Below are 20,888 nucleotides of genomic sequence, written 5' to 3' on the forward strand. Positions count from 1 at the left end.
GTCTTTTTTTCGCAATTTACTCAAATTTGGACGATGTACGGATCCAACGAACTTCGGATTCGGATTCAGTGCAATAAAATACGTAAGAAACATACTCGATCTGGTTAAAGAAATTTTTTTCCATTTTCATAAATGTACTCTTTTTACGACTTTTAGCGATTTCTAGCGCTTTTTTGTAATCTGCTCGAAATTTGGAGGGGTTACGAGCCGAATGGACCTCAGATTTGGATTCAGCGCATCGAAATGCATAATTCTAGATGGGCCTGGTCAAATGTATAGACCGCTTTTTTTCTGTGTGCCGGTGTAATAATTCGTATTATGTATTTCGTATCTGATGAATTCGCACAAAACCGTAATTATTCGTAGGGAAAATTATTTATGTAGTATGTATCCCTGTAATCTTGACATTTTGTAAAGCATGAATTCTCCACTTCTCGAACCACTCTGTACTTGCTTTGAAATGAGCAGAATCGCCAATCTCGTGATTGATGACTGGAGCCTGCCGTGTCAAAATTGAACCAGATATGAGATTTTCTTTGCTTACAGCTTTAGAATACCATTTGAGCAATTCAAGATCACGATTGGACGTTGTCGATTTTTTCTTTTGAAATTTTGTTTTTCCTGCATTCACTGCATCTTCTATTTCTAGTCTTTCTTTCTTTCATTTACGAACGGCGCGTTCGCTTACGCCATATTTAATTAAAAAAGTACAGTAAACCGAAAAAACTGATTTTGCGTTTCAATTACCAAAAAAGGATCGACAATAGCGCAAAATGGTTACGTGTACCTCGTTTTTCATAATTCCAACAATATTCACAGTTTTTATAACGATATCTGTTTCAGAGAGTACAAATTCGAAAATTTCAGGTGACTTGAAAAATTAACGACGGAGCCAGGAATCGAACCTGGTGTCTAGAGATGCTTTACTGGAGACTTACTCCACTAGACCACCTAGCCGCCTGACTACAATGTCATTAATTTTTCCCATCACCTGTATGCGAAATTTGTTTTGGTTCGTCGTTTGCCATGTATTTGTAGAAGTTGAAGATTTCTTCGCAAGAGGCACAGTTTGAGACAGTGTGTATTCGTGGCTTGTTTGTGAGTGTAACTCATTTCACTCCTGTATTAAGCCATTTAGACCGGACTCGGCCGATCATCAGACTGACATGAAAAAGTCATATATATTTTTTCGCGATAAAAATCGGTAAAGAGTACAAATTCAAAAGTTTCAGGTGACTTGAAAATACCTGTTTTACTAAATTTTTCTAGTTATTATAATAACTATATAATTTAACTATAATAATTTTTTATAACAAGCGGAATTTTTCTCAGTGTATATCTTACACGTTCAGCAACCTCTTTTTTATTTGTTTTTGAGTGTTTACGATAAGCTGCGGATTACATTCTTCGTTAGTTGACATCTGAATAGTGCTGTCAGTGAGTTTTCTCTTTTTCATCAAAGCGGCTATCTAGATTGTACACGATACATCTACTTAATGTGTCTAACGCGAGCGCTTGATATTAATCAGAGAAACGAAGAAAAATCCGTCGGTGAGTGCGGAGATCGAAGATGGATGGAAAAAAAAACTCTTCCCGTTTCATCCCTGCCCGGCACTGTTGGGAGACCCGAATGTATTTAGAGGGACCAGATAGAATTCTTGGATGTGACGGTCAATTTCAATAAAAGTGTTACACTTTATTCAGACGTTTCTGTCGTGTGAAGTGTTCGCCGCTTTCACGCCTTCAACCAACATCATGATGAAAAAAAAGTAAATGGAAGTCGTAAATCAATAACTGAGGATAGCCGGCTATGCTCCGACCGAAACGTCTGAATAAAGTATAACACTTCCATTGGAATTGACAGTCACACCCAAGAATTCCATCCTCTCCTTGTTTACAACAACGGTCAAGAAAACTTCATTATGTATATAGAGGGTGACCCAGCATCAAGTGACCAAACTAGTAGGGGTTATAGAGGCGGTCCAGCTGAGTAAATTAACTCAAAGAATATGTGGTCCCTGAAGTTGCGTTCGGGAGATATGACCAGTTGAAAAAGAACGCTAAACGCCGGCATTTAGGCAACCATGTACACTAAGCGCCGGCATGTAGGCAACCGAGTACACAGCAGGCAGCGGTTAGCGATCTCGTTGATGTGAGGTTGACTATAGGGACTGAGCGTGAGTACGAATAGCGCTGCGAGTGGCCAAAATTGTCCCTATCGACAGGACTTTCGTTAACTTTGACAAATGGTCTGGCGGTTATTTGTCATCATTTTGTCGAAAGAACAAATATGTTGATCGAAAAAATGCCTTCTCCCGGTGTAATAAAAGTGAACGTTAGTTGTTGCGCTATCGGTTATTACGATAGTCTCAGAAATACCGATTAAACCATTATCAACCGTCCTTATGCGACAGAACGGTTCAAAACGATTGGTTAATTTCGTGCCATGGCGTAACCCCGAAATTTTATCATTGGCTGAGTCATTGACGTAGACAGGGGAAAATGCTCGTCGGTTGAAACAAATAGAATCGTTTTGGCGCTGCTGTGAATTTTGCGCACGGTCTCTATACTGATGCGGAACATAACGCTTTCAAATTCACGAATTTCGAACGAAAACACTTTTGCCATTGAATTTAGAGCAGGAGTAGAACCGATAAATTCTGTAATTTTTATTTTATTCAATTTTTTTGTTAATTTTCATTTTGTATGATTTAACTTGTGATTTGTTAAATTGTTAGAAGACTCAACGCATCTGATTCGATTTGAAGTTATTAAAATCTGGGTTCTATATCGAATAAAATTAGCAGACGGCTTGTAGCCACCCCGGTCGTTAGACGGCACTAGGAAACCCGTGTTCGGGAACAACACCTGGCAAGCTGCAGCCTGACGGATAGCCACGGCTCTTGCCCTGCTCTGTAGTTAAGCTGACATATCCAATAAATCAGGGGTTATCAGCCTGGCTTCTGTGCCCAAGTCTGGCGAACAGACAAGTTCACATCAAGAAAGAAGAAGAAAACACTTCTTACCAGAATCCCACCAAATACATTACGATAACACCACCAATTGGATTTAATTCAGCACGGATATCCACGCGTTGGTTTATTTCTAAACAAAACGGGCACACTGCCAAAGTATATCCAAGTGCTATTGAACACGCGCCTACAAATGTCCTTTAATCGCAGGAATCTTTTCCAAACATGGAAAGTACAAATACTGCCCAAATAAATACTGACAACTATGGAAAAGCAAATGAAAATATGGACATTGATCCTACAACATCTATAGTTTTTACTGGTGCAAAAAGACTAAAAATGTCGTTGACGGAAAGTACAAAGTCTGATAACAAATTCAAAAGCAAATATAGCTTTTACCAAACCAAATAAAACAGATTTAAAATCATCACTTAAAAAACCTGAAGCAAAAAAATGCAAACCAGATGATGACACGACTGAAAAAGACAAAAAATTCGACATGTGTGATGTTCTGCTCCCTGCAAAACAGGCTTTCAACGAAGCATTAACGACGCCAATAGTTAATTTTGAAAGTTTTCCAAAATTTTCCAGCTGAATCCTACAACCATGCAAACGTCATTGAACTGGCAAATAAATGTACAAATAACTTAGACGACCTTGTGTCAGTGATTACTCCACCAAACAATTGTATTACAAATAACAATGTTAAAAGAAGACTTTCAAGAATTAAAAAAAAAAAATTGACCAACAGTTTAGTGATTCTGATTTAAGTTTCTCATAAACCTAAAAATTAAATAAACCAAATTATAGTAAAAAACTCAAAATAATCTAAATATTAACTACCTTACAACGAATGACAATCAGCAAGTTATAAATGAAAATCTAAAAATTCTGTTTCGGAATGCTAGAAGTGTTGCAAATAAGAAAAATGAACTTGAGCAAAATCTCGATGAAATTAATGCATTTATGTGTGTTAAGCCATGGTTATCCGACGCAAATGACGAAGAGAGAAACTTCAATATTGCTGGCTCTAAAACATACCGCCAAGACCACGACTAAGGATGCGGAGCATTTTGGTATTACTGCGAAACAACTTAGCCTTTAAAATAATGGATGACCTGAACAGTCCTGATTCCACTGTCAAATTACCAGGTATATCTATTACTAATGTAAATCCTCCTTTCGATCTAATTCTTTGTTATCGATCTCCTGGTCTCACTTTATTGGAAAATCAATGGAATCAAATTTTCAGTGATGTTCAAAAAGATAAATATTCGGTTTTTTGGGATATTTTAATGCTCACCATGTCAGTTGAAATTGTGAATATGACGATACAAATGGAGAAAGATTCTGTGATAGCCTAATTAAGAGTAATCTCAGTTTATATAATTATAATACAAATAATCGTATTCAGATAGAAAATCAAAAAAGTCTAACCTTGACCCAATATTTACAAGTGAAAATTTTACGGATAAGATTGATTATTCAGTTGAGAGCATATTTTATGTAGTTGTATGCCGGTGGTTAGGTTAGGCACGGTTGTAGGTCAGGTCATTAAATTTGGATGCGGGCGAAGCCGCGACGGGGGCAGCTAATATTCTATAAAAGGACAATATTCGAATTTTTGAAATGGAGTGACCGATCAACCGTTAAAAGTGTTAATGACACTCAATATTCATTTACTTTTGCATTTAGCAAAGAGTGTTTATGATTGGGGTCCAGTATCGCGTCACAATGCATATTCTTTTGAATCGGGAAATTGAGATTTACTAAATATTGTTCATGCTGCGAAAGGCGTTCGTCATAAGATATGCAGGAAAATTAGTTTAAGGTAGTATGTTAATGTCAAAATAGCGCCTGTGTGTGTGTCAAAATGCTTGTTCATACAGTGTAAAATACTTTTACGCTCTCACTGGTACGGCAACGGTTCAAAAAAAGCTACAACTGTATGGACACAGGTACTCTGGTCCTAAAAATAGTGTGAATGAATCATATTTGATAAAATTGCAAATTTTGCTCCAAAAAAAAAAAACAGTCTTACTACAAACTAGAACAAGTTGGTTGCCTATACACGTCATCACTAGAAAATAATAGACGTTCCGAAAGCGCCTTTACTAGGTTGTATAATGGTTTATATGTCAAGATAAATCAGTTTCTTGTATATTCATATCATGAAAAACAATATACAATAGTGCAAACAGTTCACACAATAGGTTCGTTTGAAACCAGATGTAGCATGCTTCAAAAAAATCTCTAAAATCGATAATGAATAGATAGCGCATAGACCGTTTGAACGCAGGCTAACCTGAAAGTTTTAGTACTTCTGGTTTTTTTATGCAAACTTGTTCCCAGAGATTTAATTGTTGAATTTTTTTTTGAATTCTAATTTGCGCGCCAAATTTTGAAAACTAAACGGCTCTTTGAAGAAAATTCTTTTCCTGGCAGAGTTGATGAATTTTTGGATAGAACATTAATTTGGCGCAGTATCACCATAAGAAAACCGACATCATTCAGTATAAAATTGAAGAAAAACTCACTATCTCATTAAAAGCGCTTGTAATAAAAGGGCAAGCTTTTTTTCAAATTTCTACACTATTGTGTATTTAAGTCATTAAAAAAGTATGTGCGCGTATGGTGATAAGGAAGAGTCTATGTGCTATTTCAAATTTGGATTAATAATGATAGTGTACGAAAAATAAACGTGTATTTACTGCGAAATTATTCTTGAATCAAGTATAATTATTCTTGGGTCGAGAATTACACGTATTCTTGATTCAAGAATATTTTTATTGCTAATTAAAGAAAAGTTATAGATTTTTTTGAACGATACGCTAACCTTATCCATTAATAGTTACGAGAAATATTATTAGTCTTTGCGTAATCCTTAATCCTTCATATTATTAGTCTTTCCCTAAAATCCGTTTTTTTTTATGTATATTTTCTCTCCTTACTGGTGCACTATTTTCTTTTATGATCAAATAAAATAATTTTAAAAAACTGTGTATATCTTATTTACAAACTTTCAGTTCTAATGAGTTCGCTATTTTGTGAAACAAAAACGCAAATTTTAATTCAATATCGAATCTTGTTTGGGAATTAAAAGACTGTAACGTCGTATTCGACGTCGTCAACGACGGCGTATTGTTCAAGTGAATTCAGGATACACCAGACAAACCGACAGTCGAGTACATGTGAAAGGACGGATATATTTTTCATCAATAAGTTTCTCGAGGAATTTACTGAATAATTCAAGCACAGCTCGCGTTTTCGAACACGATGTCAAGCGTGCTGCCCATGTCTTGATCATGAGCTGAGCAGTTTGGAAATTGAACACGATTAATCAGTTAATGCATAATAGGGAATGGATTGAATTGAAAAAAAAAAATTATGTTACTTGGTCTTAATATACTAGAATTTATGGTTATTCGTCCATTATTTCTCTTCTCTTTTCGACAATATCGATTTTATGACATCATACACCCGTGGAACATGTAAGGTATCCTCGATCGGTCGCAGTAAAAAAGGCTACTCATATTTCTCCTCGCAGCCTTACAATCTTACGCAACGGAACCAGTCTTCTGTCGGACACGCAGTGCAACGCACCCAATCGACTCATAATACGCATTATTATAATTTTCGCCCTACTGACAGTGACAAATATCGACGACAAGAAAGAAAATTGGGTACTTCTCTTCAAATAACGCAAAAGATTTCTTCGTGAAATCAAAATAGTGTGTTTTGTGAGTAACTTTATAAATTTTTGTACTCAACATAAGTGAATTATACAGTTTTTATGCATAGGACGAATGTCATTGCTCTTATCGTAAGATGTGAATTAACTATAGACACATTTACCACTGGCTCTTGTGCAAAAGTGGTCAATTAAAATTATTAGAATCAACGTAATTTAAAATTCTATAGCAGTTGAGACAACTGCAGGCTAGTAGACAGGGTATTATTTGAAATAATCCGAAATTTCTTGGGTTTCAACATTTGAGAGATAAATCTGTAAAATTTTATACAAGACACAATACTAGCGGTTTCTTCATTGTGTGATAGTTGAATCATAGCAATAATTTATTCCTGCAAAATAAAGATCAGAATAAATTGCTATTTCTACTATGGTTATGATACTTAAACGATATTAGTTGACGATTTATAATTACTGCCGCATCTATGGACATGAGACGCTTCGTCTTCGCGTGAAACGTGATTATACTAGCTGTTTTCAATACGCTTATTTTCAAAAATCTGATGAGCTGGATGAAAATTTAATGTAACTTCACGAGAATTTCTTTTATTATTACACGAGATATTTGATTTTGAGAAGCGATGAAAGCTGGAAATAATTAATGAAGTGAATTTTTGATTTAAAAAAGAATTAACCAAAATGTGTTTACAAAGATTCAACTTTCACCTACAACCTTCTAAAATCGGGACTCAAAAAGATCATTTGTTCAGCATTTATAGATGTTTAAAGATTGATAAATTTCGCATTTTCGCAGTACAGTCATTGTTACGTTATTCGTAGCTAGCACTTGAAGATTTTGCTGTATCAATAGAAGTTGATACACCATTAAAATGTACACAATCTCAGTTTTAAAAATCGCACTTAGAAGTTCCGATACGGTTATTATAAGCTATGCAATTACAGCTTGAAGTTGATGGCTCAAAACGTGAAAACAAGATTTCACTAAATTCGCTGCTTATGAAGGCCATTATTTTGAACATATAAACTTTCGCATTTGTTTGAACCAATTGTATCTTCAAATCTATCCTTTAAACATGATGGTTTCACAGTTTAAACTAATCTATAGCAAATTTTAAGTGGCAAGCGGTGTTCTATAAAAATCATCCTAAGTCACATTATGTTTACATACATTTCCATTACGGATATCGAAAATATATTTTTGGTCCAATCGGTCAGTGCACCACTTACATTAGTTTCGAGTATCTGTTTCGAAAATTACTCTAGCTCTATTAGAGCGTTGATTAATAAATGACAGATACGTGGAGTTTCATGTTACGAGTTTGGATCAAACATCTTTGCTGTAAAATAAAACCTATTCATTCGATTAGCATTGTCGGTAGCAGAAAGAAAAAAAAATGATCAGAGTCACGAGTCAAAGAACTTAATTTTTCATTAATTTGCTTCATAAACATTTGCAGCAACAACTTCCTTTGGGAAGACTTTTGAAATACATATTTTCGGTGCACGGAAAAAATGTTTTCAGAACAATTTGATTCCAAGCATTTATTTCCGAACTGAAATTCTTTGCTAATTGAAATACAATGTGGATTAGAAAAGGCACATTTATAGAATGACAATGTAAATGATATATTGTCACATCCAATATTTACAATTCTAGGAATCAAAAATACTGTCTCAAAGTGTCAAACTTCGCAAACATTTTTCAATTTGAAACAAGGCACTTCAATAGAAGCAAATACCAATTAATAATAAGGTAATGCTTGCTATTTACACTATATGGATGATTCACGCTCAAGTTTAAAGGGTTCGGATTTTCGACTCTCGGCTTGGACTAAATTTTTTTTTTTATTTTTTGCAACATTAAAGTATGTGAAAAAGCAATTATTTGGTTTTGCACTCATTTATTTTGATTGACAAATAATTTAAAATTTCAGAAAATTAGAAGTAGTCGACTTTTTAAATATTTTGTTTTCGAAGACAACGCGGTCGAAGAAAAAAATTGCTGCAACGTTAAGTATTTGATTGCGTCCAAATTTTTTCTACAAAATACTCCGCACTACTGTCCTCAACTGTCAGGAAATATTATACGAAATCGAAAATTCCCAAAATATATTATTTTTGGTTCTAATGGTTCGTTTTGAATTAAAAAAAAAAAAAAAGACCCAGCGACATCGCCAAAATTTTCATTCCTCAATCAACATGAGGCGAATTTTCATCGACGAAAAATATCTAAATGAATATTGAGCAAATAATTTTGATGTGAAGAAAATATTAAAATCAATCCTCGTTGCCTTACGTTCTTCTTTACAAAAAGAAGAAATAAACACGAAACGTAAAGAATCAGGGACGAATGTAAAGTTTGGAGTTAGTTGGAACCTTTTTAGGAGATAAAAAATAAAACATGTTTTAAACAAAATAATATTTCAATCTTTATTTATTTAAATTGAAGGAGGCTTATTATTACAGACCTACAAAGTATTGACTTATAATTTCACAATACGACGTAATATAAATTCTCGCGTTACTTTACTCTTACAAATATTTTACTTCCACGGTCTCGCTCGCTCGGCCGACCGATCACTTCTCTCTCTTGTTATCAACTGCCGTTTTCTCTCGCTACTTTGCCTAATGCTCTGGCGTCTCGAGCCAGTCACGTGACTAGACGTTCCCTCTACCCCCTTTTACTCTCTATAGCCCGACAAATATGGCTTTATCATTCGGCCACGCTATTTAAGCTCGTCCTCGAGCGTTACTTGTTCACACACACTCACGAGAACAATGTTCTTAACAGTACACATTCACACTTTACATTACACGCTTTTCTCTGCTTTACAGTCGTTTCACTCGTAATCTTGCAAGTGCCGGGAACGCTGCGTAATCCGCGCTGATTTACGTCTAGTTCCCTCTTGGCTCGGCCTTGCACGCTCGTTACACTGATTCTCACTTGGTTCGTTCACTTTGTCTTTATCACTTTCCGTTCTAGGGTTTGGAATCTTCGATTTATTTTTCTTCTCGCACGAATCACTCGTATGTTCCTCTGAGCCCTCGGAATCGTTATCCGACTCCGTTTCCTCTTCGAACTCAAGCTCTTCCGGTCGCCAAAGTTTCAACTGACTTACGTGTGCGGTAGACGCATAACGTCGTCCTTTTTCGTCGTCGTTGAGATCACAAACTCGATACGTGTCGCTCAGGAGCTTTTCAACCACAAGTAGCGGTCCTCGATACTGGATGTGCAACTTAGTTGATTCTCCGGTAGCACTAGGGGCGGTCTTCATGTATACGATGCTTCCTACGTCGAAATCTACATTTCTCAATCGGTTGGCATCATGACGTTGTTTATATTTCGCCTGTGCATCTACTAATTTTTGTCGCGCTTCCCCTCGCAACTTTTCAGGTCTGTGGTACGTGCTATCGTTGTCGATCGTTACCTTTCGTATTTCGCCCTCGTCTCGTCGTGGCAAGTATCCGTAGACTAACTCGAAAGGACTTTTACCGGTATACGCGTGCTTCATCTCGTTGATATCGCTCTGCACTCGTCTCAATTCTCGATCCCACGTTTTTCCATCGTTGTTACTCAAGTTGCTTTGAATCGCAGGAAGAAGGATGGCATTCCACCGCTCGACTTGCCCATTCGCTTGTGGATGTCTAGGTGAATTGGCGGTGTGCTTGATTCCGTGGCGTCTGCAGAATTCTTCAAATTGTTTGGACGTAAAACAAGTTCCTCGATCGGAAATAATACGTTCCGGGGCGCCATACTCTCGTACAAACTCTTCGAGTATACGCAAAACGTTCACTGCCTTTGTGTCCTTGACCGCACGCACGATCGCGAATTTCGTTAAATTGTCAACAATTACAAACACGTATTTATTACCACGAGCACTTGTTACAAATGGACCCATATGGTCCATGTGTACGATTTCGAAAGGACGATGTGCCGGTGGAATCGGGTGCAATTCGCCCGCCTGCTTTCCTGGTTGACCTTTACACGCAACACACTGAATACACGCTCTTACATGACGTCTAACATAAGCCTTCATCCGAGGGAAGTGATAATGCGCTCGAATTCGTGAAACAGTACGCTCCACCCCGGGATGACTTTTGAGATCGTGAAAACGCATAACTAACGCCTTTCTCATCGCACGCGGCACAATATACAACAATTCATCTTTCACACGTTTATACAACACTCCGTTTTCTAATTCTAAGTCGGTCACTCGACTTTTCTCATGCCCTGTGCGCAAATTCTCTTTCTTTTACAAAATTGTCTTCTTTTCTTTTAAATCCTCATCGCTGTACTGATACATTCGGATCGCATCCTCTTCGTTTACAACGGTCATTATTGTTGCGTTCGTTTCGCTATCAGACGGTTCGACGGGCGCTCGACTCAGCGCATCTACATGAGCTGGCCTTACTCCTGCCCGATGGACTATTTGATAATCGTATTCACTTAGCGTGTCGTTCCATCTATTAATTTGCGGGTTTAGCGTCTTTTGCGTGTTTAAATAACTTAACGCTTGGCAATCTGATACTACGGTGAACGGGATATTTGCTAGCATCGTTCGCAAACGCGTAACAGCCCAAACGATCGCTAGTAATTCTAATTTGCTGCTATATCTTCGCTCGGGTTCGCTCGTTCGACGACTCAACGCATAAACTAATCGAAGTTTATCTGCCGCATCTCTTTGCATCAACATCGCCGCCAAACCAACAGCGCTCGCATCAGTATGCAATTCCGTTATGGCTTTCGGATCAAATGTCTGAAGGACAGGTTGTTCGGTCAGTTTCGCCCTCAAACTTTCGAACGCTCGATTTTGTTCGTCTCCCCACACGAATTCGTTATCCTTTTTTAGTAAATCGGTAAGTGGCTCGGCAATATGAGCATAACGCGGTACAAACTTCCGAAAATACCCGGTAAGACCTAAATACCTTCGCACTTCGTGCACGTTTGTCGGAGCCGGAAACTCCCGAATTGCCGCGACTTTATGAACACCTGGTTCGATTCCGTTTCCCGAAAGTTCGTACCCTAGATACGAGACCTTTTTATACAAAAATTTACATTTTTCTAGCTTTATGGTAAGCCCTCCGTTTCGAAGGGATTCCAAGACCATTCACAATTTAGCTTTCAACTCTACCCAATCTGACCCCGGTACTAAAATGTCATCTAAATAGAATAACACGACCTTGTCTCTTAATTGACCAAGCGCACGGTGCATGGCCTTTGAAAAAAAAGCGGGCCCATTCATGAGGCCAAAGACCATACGCGTGAACTCGGCGGTTTCTTCGGACGTTATAATTGCGGTCTTCTCGCGCGCATCCTTACTCGAAGATATTTGCAAATAACCGTGAGCCAAATCCAACACAATAAATATCGAACCGTTTCGAACCTGTGCTAAATGGTCATCGATATTTGGTAGCGGAAAATGTACGCGTTTTGTTTGTTCGTTGAGCTTCCGAAAATCTACACATAAACGAGACCAGCCTGACTTCTTTTTAACTAGCAGCACCGGACTAGCATACGGGGACTGAGTGTCGGTAATTATTCCCGCTTCTCTCCACTCGCGTAACATTTCTTTCGTCTCACATCGCTCCTTTTCAGACGTTCTATACGGTTTGCTACACACGGGTTTTGATCCCTCGTTTACCTGAATCTCCATCTCTACATTCTTCGCACATCCCAAATCGAACAAATTCGTTGAGACGCAATCTCGATACTCATTTATCAATTCACACAACTCTTGCACGACTTCCTTGGGCTGTTCCGGACCGACGTCGATGACTTCCTCGTTGATGGGGCTTGTCTTGATGTTGGTTCGATCGATTGCCCACACTCGTGAGACTTCTCCTCGTACCCATCTTCCATCGTTTGCTCCGACGTTTTTCTCAACGTTTCCAAAAGTCGACACAGGCAAAACATAATCGTGTTGATCGTTCACGACGTTTATGAAGCCAACCGTATGTGGTGGAAGCGTCGCTGCTTCCGCGGTGACGAAATGGGTCGGTAATTCGTTGACATCTCTCGGTAATTCAGCATTGCGACTGAAAGTTAGAGCGGAACCAACTTTGTGACAGTCGACGCTGTCCGCTTCCGTAAAGGTACGGCCGATGAGCGCGTCGACTCCTTGAACATCGTCGGGCACAACCCTTATTGGCACTCCAGGGACGTCAACTCCATCGATGATAATGGTAGCTTCGACGAAGCCTGGGCTAGTCGTCACATGTTCCGGTGGTCCGAAACCTTCGAGCGGCATCGAAATCCATTTCACTTCAAATTGTTCTTGTAAAACTCGCGATATTCGCATCGTACAGTCGGAACTTCCGGAATCTATAAACACTGCCATGTCTCTACCGTTAATTGTCGCGTTTTTGAAATATTTTTGCGCAGACGTATCACCTGTTTTACCGACAGCCTGAACAGTGCGTTCTTTATTACCGGTACACCGTGTACTGATATGGCCCTGACCACCACATTTATAACACATAAGCACACGCTTTGGGCTCGGACAATCCCGCGCGATATGTCCGTCCTTATTACAATTATAACACTTACGCACATCCCTGCTTGTTCCACGCTCGGTTGGCACAGTTTTCGTGTCCCTGCGCCCCGCACTCACATCGGTTCTTTTCGACTCGTCTCCGCTCGGTCTTTCCACTTGACGTCGCGGTCTCGCGCTTGTCGTCTCGCGTGACGATCTTATTCGCTCAGCGCGTTGTGCGAAAATACTCTCGAAATACAATAATTCGTGCAACAACTCGGTGGTCGTATATTGCATTGATGGCATGACTGCATTCGCCAATTCTCGCGACCACAACCCGATGAGCACTTGCGCTTTTAACTCGCGATACGTTAAACTTAGTTCGGAACATATTTTTGCCTTTGCATGAAAATATTTTACTAAAGATTCGCCTTTACCTTGCACTCTCGCTCTCATTCTATCGAAACGCGTGGTCAGATCGTCCTGGAATATGAATTCTTGCCGAAACGCCTCACGAAAAGCGTCCCACGTTTTCAATTCTCGCGCACGACAACGAAACCAATCTTTCGCGCCATCACTCAAATGCATGCGCGCAGCTTCAAACAGATAGTCTCTTGGTCACTGATGTAACTGTTGCATCGATTCCAGATTCTGCAACCACTCTTTGGCTCGAATACCATCGTTTTCACCTGAGAATGTTTCGATGTTTCTCGATAAGTCGGGAATCACGTGATACGACGGATTCGAAGGTACAAGTTGTTGATTCGGCATCGACCTTGGCTGGTTGAGCATTAATCCCGCGAATAGATGGGCCATGGCTTCTTCTCTGTTTTGATTTGCTAATATATCTCGAACCGCGTTGACTAGAGACGCGTTCGCTGCCGGCGTCGACTGACCCGGTGGGGGAACTCGAGGCTGTCCCGACGAACCCAAATCGTCCGCTCGCACATCATTGACGTTTTGAAATGGAGGCTCTTGCGCACCGATATCATTACGCCACTGCGTGCGTAATAACCGATTATTTGGCGCGAATTCCGGAGGAGGACCGGTAACGGTCGCGTTTTCTCTGCCGCCATTTTGCGCTCTAGCGATCTCGTCGTCGAGAGCCCAAGTTCCTGGTGGACCTGGCACTCGTTGTCCTCTCCCACGACTCCATGACGGTGTTCGATCCGTGGCCATTTTCCGAATTTCCTCCGCCGCAAACTGCTCAAATTCCTCTTCGTCAATCATGGGCCATCTTTTGAGATCACACCGACAAAATCGCGACCACGAGGCGCCACGAATCGTTTCATAAACGTTTTTTTTTTTGTTAATTTTTAACTATAAGGAACGCGGTAATCCCACTTCTGAAGTTTTAAACAAAATAATATTTCAATCTTTATTTATTTAAATTGAGGGAGGCTTATTATTACAGACCTACAAAGTATCGACTTATAATTTCACAATACGACGTAATATAAATTCTCGCGTTACTTTACTCTTACAAATATTTTACTTCCACGGTCTCGCTCGCTCGGCCGACCGATCACTTCTCTCTCTTGTTATCAACTGCCGTTTTCTCTCGCTACTTTGTCTAATGCTCTGGCGTCTCGAGCCAGTCACGTGACTAGACGTTCCCTCTACTCCCTTTTACTCTCTATAGCCCGACAAATATGGCTTTATCACATGTTGTAGGGCGGTACGCTCAAAATAAAGGAGGGTCACTTAAGGAGCGAACACATAGGGCAGGATTGAAATTTCGAGTTTCAAAATTTTCAAAAACGTCAAAATCCCCTTAATCTAATCCGCGTAAATTTTCTGTACACTGCTCCATCAATGAGTTTCATCATGGGATTTTTTGGTAATCTGGTTTGTTTATCGTCATGACATCTGTCACAATTGGACTATACTTATTCTCAAGTTATTGTGCGCGTGAAAGCATGGTACGGTGAGAAAATTTTTACTAGCAATACACTTCAGTATTTTCCGTACCTAGTGTAAGTTCAAAGGATACCTTTTTATTTTCTCTCATTCTGCAGACAAAAATCACTTCTACATGTGCATATGTGTTCCAAGCATCAATAACCATTGGTTTAGAGAAAATGTCTAAACTTGTGCCAAGACGCTCTATGTCAGGTAATGATGCTTACATAAAACAATAATGATACAATTCAATTCTTTGCTAAAAATATTATTTGCAAAATGCCTGCTAAGTATAGTCAACTTCAAATTTTTTATCGTGTCACTAATTTATTATGATACGTGTTGATTTCTTTATTCTTTCAAAGAAGCTATGTATACTTGATAAGAAGAATTGATTTTTATATTTTTGGTCCGAAAAGGTATGTTTAATGGAAAATTCGGATGAAAACTGTATTGACATGAAATTCTCGTAACTCTATCCAGTTTCGACATCGATTTTATTATTTCCATATAGCCCGTTATGCCGTTACCCATCATTTTTATGTGGCAACAGGTTACATAAAATAGAGCATTGTATATTCCATAAATTTTCCAAACAATAGTTATAAATCGAAGAACATATCAACCATGAATGTTGTTGACAGAATGATTCGCAAAACATATAGCATGCGTTGAGTTACACAAAAATTTCCAATCCATGTGAACTTAATGGAGGCACTCCCTATAGAATGCCAAATTTTAGCCGATATTTGAATTACTTGATTGAACGTGGAAGTTTGTGCTCGTCGATCAGCGTGTGCAGGTCGAGGTACGCGTGTATCTTGAACTGACTGAAAAATTGTACACAATAACTTAATCTCGCTCTGATAATAGATGCTGTCTTTGTAAAAGGATGCTTATTACCGAGGATATAATTTTTTATAATTTGATCGCACGTCTTTCAGATATAATTTCATGTAAATTTATCTGATCATGTAAGAACGTTTTTTCCCGGATAGGTACTATGGTTAACAATAATACGAATTGACGAGGCCGAAGATCAAGGTTACACATGGCTGTACTTTTGAATTACCACCCTCCAAATTTTGAAAGAGGCAGGATACTATGTATTATGTGCTCAAATCTGCCTTTCGATCTATTAAGATGGGTTTCCACTGACCGAAAGTCTACGTCATCAAACATCCGGTTAATTAACACTTTATCTAGAAGGATATATACTAAAGAATATTGAACCGTTGCCGGCCTCAGAATATCCTGGCGAGATATCCTTAATGAAAGTACCTACGTCACCCACGATACGAAACATCCGGATGGAATTTATACAGATATATCAGATATTGGAAACTATTTTGGTCTTTCTTGCTACACTTTGGCGGAAGTGCTCGGCTGATTACCCTAAAGGGGTGTACTTTCAGTATCTCACCTATGTCATCGAACATCCGTTTTTCTTTTCTTTTTTATTGTAAGGTTGTAAACGTCTACTATAAAAATATTTTGGTCTGCCTAAGTAAAAATGGCGTGCATGCGTGGCAGACCAAATGTTCCAGGGATTTCATGCTTTCACAACTACAGACAAAAACTTTATAAACAATTTGAAAAACTTGAATTCAAGTCGCATCCCTTCTTGCTGGCGATCCTTGGAACAAAAAATGTTACGAACCATTCTTGTCAATAAGATGTGGCAAAATGCTACCAATCCGCGATCCGTTCATCTTTCTCCATCAGATTATGGTTGGTGTTTAAAAAATAATTAACTTACACTATTGTGGTGTAAAGGAATGCCAACACCGTTACGTGTTGGTAATGTAATTATAGATGGTAAGGAATGAAGTAAAGCTGAATTAGACGAAGATGAAGATTCAAAATGTTCTGTAGATATTTACAATTCCGATACCAACGAATAAGTAAGGCATATTAGTTTTAAATGATAATTGCACAATACTGTATTTTCTCGTTTCTCCTTGTTTATCACACATTGCATATTTTATAATACTGTTATTTTAATTTTAATACTGTAATGTATATTTTCTCGTACCTATTATTATTTCACGCTAACTTGTTATTATGGTAAACAATAAATTTCACACAACACATGATGTTCTTTTATTACTTGGATTGCATGACAATATTGCATTTATATTACATTTTGATATTGCATGATGAACAGTATTTCAATAGAAATTCTTGATAAGGCAAATAGTCCTGTAAATCTGGTCTGCCACGCATGTATGTGTGCCAGTTTTTACTTAGGCGGACCAAAGAATTTGTATAGTAGACGGCTAGAACCTTACAATAAAAAAGAAAAAAAAAAACCGGATGTTCGATGACGCAGCTGCGATACTGAAAATACACCTTTTTAGGGTGGTGAGCCGAGCACTTCCGCCAGGGTGAAGCAAGGCAAATCAAAATAGTTTCAAATACCTGATATTTGTGTATAAATTTCAGCCGGATGGGTCGTAACATAGGTGAAATACCTATTTACGCCAGGTAAATTACCTTAATTAAGGATATCCCGGCAGGATATGCTTTGGCCGACCAATGGCTCAATATTCTTTAGTATGTATACTTCCAAATGAAGTATTATAAAGTAACTAGATATTTGATGACGTAGACTTTCGGATAGTGGGCTCCCACCCTATATTGCACTACTCACATTGTTTCTCCCCTGAAAAAACTTGAGGTAGACGCCCAAAGCTAGTATTCGCTGTGCAGGTAGTTATAAACATGTTGGAAGATAACTCTAATAAGTCATTTGCTCAAGTTACCGGTTGCGTCCATGTGGTCAATTATGGCACCCTGAATATAAAGAAAATATTGACAGACGTGTAGCTTACTGATATTAAAATTCTGTGTCTAATTCTAAATCTTTTTGCGCGAGAAAACAGAATATATGGTAATTTTCGGTAAATTTTTGGTACGTTTAAATATGGTTTTTGGTTTGTTTGAGACGTTTGAAGTGTTCAATAAATTTAAAAAAGTCGCCACTGTTACATCCGGTGTATTACTTGGGTGTACCTTTTTTCGAAATCACGATATAACTAGGACTCTCAATACGTGAATTGTTTTTCAAAATTCCCTTTCAACGCTGTAACGAAAGCTACAGCCATAGATAGCATTAAAATATCGTATTGCCTAAACCGGCGAGTTCCACCCCTCCTGGCAAAACTCACGTAGAAACCAGCAACGATCCCTAGTATAAGGTTCAATTTTGTTTCTTCTAACTGGTACCAAGAACTGAGACAAGAGACTGCTAAATTAGCATCAGCAGCGCTCAGCCTAAGAACATCTCTCTTTTTGAGACAAAATTATCATCAATAATTAGCATAAACCACTAACTTTGGAACCACCAAATTAAAATAGCTTATCTGTTAAGATGTGTGGATGAATGCGTGAGAATTATCTTAAGATACTTTTTGTCAACATCTTGCACGTGTAAGCGACGAGATTGAGAAACGTCGGAACACCATCGAAGAGCGCGAAGTAACGCTGACCGTGTAGATTTCGGCACCAGGAGGTAGCCCTTGCACTTCATTGGCTAATTACCGTTGTAACTAATAAGCAATAGCAACTGCAGCTCCTTGGACCCTCAGGCCCAAGAAGCCATGTCTTTCGTCTGTCAAGTCGTGAAGTGCGTGGATGTCTACCCGGATTAGCCCTCTCGAGCAAGAGTAGCGTTGGAAAATCTTAGTTGTGACCGGCCTAAAGTCTCGCGCTAATTCGTCAAAACCGAGCATTCAGTTATTCTGTTAGCTGCAAAAGACTCACTATCTTCTACGTTCCAATCTTTACTGTTTACTAAATCTCATTATTTCGCGAATAGCAATTTTCATTATATTCGATTCTCCTCAATTAAGGGGGGGGTACACCATGCAAGCAAAAAAAAATACTGCAACTTTGCGATTTTTTTTTGAAAAAACGGATTTATTTATGAACATGCGGTCTTGAATGCATTAATATATAAGTCTTTGAGAACTTTAAAAAATTTTTTTATTGTCGAAAAATTTCAAAATGGCGTCGTGACAGTTGGATCCCCAAAGCCGCTCGGAAAAATGGGGTGCGAGATTTGGTGGAGTCGTGGATAGTCCTAGAACACACAAATTACAAAAAATTAGTTGTATATTATGTTTTCTTGTCCACTACGTACCACTTTTTTGATATCTAGTCTCAAAAATTTTTTTTGACCGTTTGAAGACGCAAAAACGTGGTCGAAAAATTGAAAAAAAAAAAATCGTCACTTAAACAATCATAAAAAATTTTTGAGACTAGATATCAAAAAAGTGGTACGTAGTGGACAAGAAAACATAATATACAACTAATTTTTTGTAATTTGTGTGTTCTAGGACTATCCACGACTCCACCAAATCTCGCACCCCATTTTTCCGAGCGGCTTTGGGGATCCAACTGTCACGACGCCATTTTGAAATTTTTCGACAATAAAAAAATTTTTTAAAGTTCTCAAAGACTTATATATTAATGTATTCAAGACCGCATGTTCATAAATAAATCCGTTTTTTCAAAAAAAAATCGCAAAGTTGCAGTATTTTTTTTTGCTTGCATGGTGTACCCCCCCCTTAAATCAAGTTCGGCCCTGATTCAAACTGAATCAGGTAATATTAAGTGCTTATAATAATAACCACCTACATTATCATTTTTAATGAATAATCGTTAGAATCATTTTCAAAATATATATATGTATATACCGTGAGTGAACCAAATTGACTTTTTCAAACAGTAGCTTTCGATAGTAGAGTATCATTCGAAATTCACAAAGCTAAGTGCCTGACGATTAAGAATTTTCGTCTCTTCAAGCACAAGTAAAAATATAATGTGTAATGTTTACATCTGAAATTCTTGCTTCTGATGAAAAGCCGCGTAAACAAGCAAAGCTGTCTAATAAATGATATGCGGATGTGCAAATCATTGTTTTACGAGAAGAATATTGTTGAAAGAATGTAAATTCGAAAATTTCGTGATTACGAAAAGTGCCTGACGTTCATCATCGTTTGGATTCATCAACCCTTCCGATCTCGAGGTGAGGCTCTCCACCAGAATTTTACGAACACCGACCTATACGACCGACGGCTCTCAATCTCGCCGAACTTCGCATCTAAAGATAAGTTAATTCGAGTAGTCTTCTTCAACATCATTCCAAATTTTGCATAACGTCTTATTTAACAAAAACAAGTGGCAAGCTTCAGTAGCCACTGTCGAACATTCAGTATTGTTTTCTGAGAATATCAATATAGGTTTTCTCATAGAGTTCCATAGCAAAATTCAGCAAGACAGAATTGGCACCTAGCTGCAGATAATAATCTTGGCTATTCAGAGGACACTCTCCTCTCTTCAGCTCGGCCCCCAAACCATACTTTTGCAGGTTCAAATCAGAGCTAAATAACGGATATGATTCTACGGATCGACCGATCCGTAGCGTAGAATTGGATTGGTAACAGAAGTTACGTTTAATCTAAACAGAGAGATACCATCTTAATAATAACCGACCAGAAGCAGAAATAATAGTCGTTCAGGATAGATGGTTTTGACGAGCATTATGTTTAGTAATATACTATTCATATATCATTAAAATAACCCTACATTTTGAAAGAAGCATAAACGATTGAATTCAACTAGTTCTACAGCTTCTCTGTATTTGAATATGAATTCGACCGTCGACGTTATCTATGTTTAAATTCAGACATTTTATGATTATACAATCTTTGGTTTTTCTTTTATATCACTGATTCATTTCATAATTAATCGTTTGAAGAATATACTTTATCTTCTACCAATCAAAATCATATTCAACCATTTATTTTGAACGATAACCTATCC

At 38.2% G+C, this 20,888-nt stretch overlaps 1 protein-coding gene across 1 annotated transcript in view; it reads left to right on the top strand.

Annotated features, from left to right (window-relative positions):
- Positions 1-6,515: 6,515 nt before the first annotated feature.
- LOC124185964 (peroxidase-like) overlaps positions 6,516-20,888 on the top strand; it is an 80,350-nt gene continuing 65,977 nt past the window's right edge. Inside the window, exon 1 of the mRNA XM_046577227.1 lies at positions 6,516-6,712. The gene's annotated coding sequence lies outside the window, so the exon portion shown is untranslated. The remainder of the gene's footprint in view (positions 6,713-20,888) is intronic.

Source organism: Neodiprion fabricii, chromosome 7, assembly GCF_021155785.1.
Source record: "Neodiprion fabricii isolate iyNeoFabr1 chromosome 7, iyNeoFabr1.1, whole genome shotgun sequence".
Lineage (NCBI taxonomy): Eukaryota > Metazoa > Arthropoda > Insecta > Hymenoptera > Diprionidae > Neodiprion > Neodiprion fabricii.